Source organism: Myotis brandtii, unplaced genomic scaffold (assembly GCF_000412655.1).
Source record: "Myotis brandtii unplaced genomic scaffold, ASM41265v1 scaffold420, whole genome shotgun sequence".
Lineage (NCBI taxonomy): Eukaryota > Metazoa > Chordata > Mammalia > Chiroptera > Vespertilionidae > Myotis > Myotis brandtii.
This window is the reverse complement of record NW_005366109.1, coordinates 2,117,382-2,118,074: the sequence shown is the minus strand read 5'-3', so window position 1 is coordinate 2,118,074 and position 693 is coordinate 2,117,382.

Genomic DNA, 693 nt, shown 5'->3' with positions numbered 1-693 from the left:
CTAGATGCTTAGAGCTTTAAAAGTATACCTAGCAGTCCCTGACCTGAATTGTGAACTTCTGGAAGGTGAGTAGTGATTGGGAGAGGGCACAGGGGGCCCTCAGGGCACCGGAAACGTTCTCTATACGTAATTACAAACGTATTGAGCCATACACTTACAGATTTGTGTATTTTAAGCTGCACCCCTGTAAGTTTTCAAGTTTCTGACCTATCTAGATGCACCCACAGGTAGTTTCCACGGTGGCCAGAGCAATGATAGAGGTCTGCGGAGCCTGCCTGCCACGTAAGCAGTGAGAAAGCCACTCTCCAAGTACTGACAGGCATACTCCTTAGAAGGAAAAGGGGAGGCTGTGACCTGTTCCCAGAGATCACGGACCTTCTTCAGTGCCCTGGGACCACCTTTCTCAACCTGGCCCCTGCTACAGGAAGCTTCGCCTGATGGGGAGCAGATCCCGAGGTGAGATGGAGCACATGAGAGCCCCCCCCCACCCCTCCCCACAGGAGCCTGGGGCTAGAGAGGAAAGATGGAGCAGTCCTACGCTTTAGATTCTTCACCATGTGCCCGAGGAGGTGGACACCGCATCCACGTGCGTTTGGAGGGGCATCAGCACAGACACCCCACCGAACGTCACAAAGCCGGCGCACGCTGGAGCCCGGCGACCAGTGCGCACGCTCAGCACCCAGCAGCGCTACG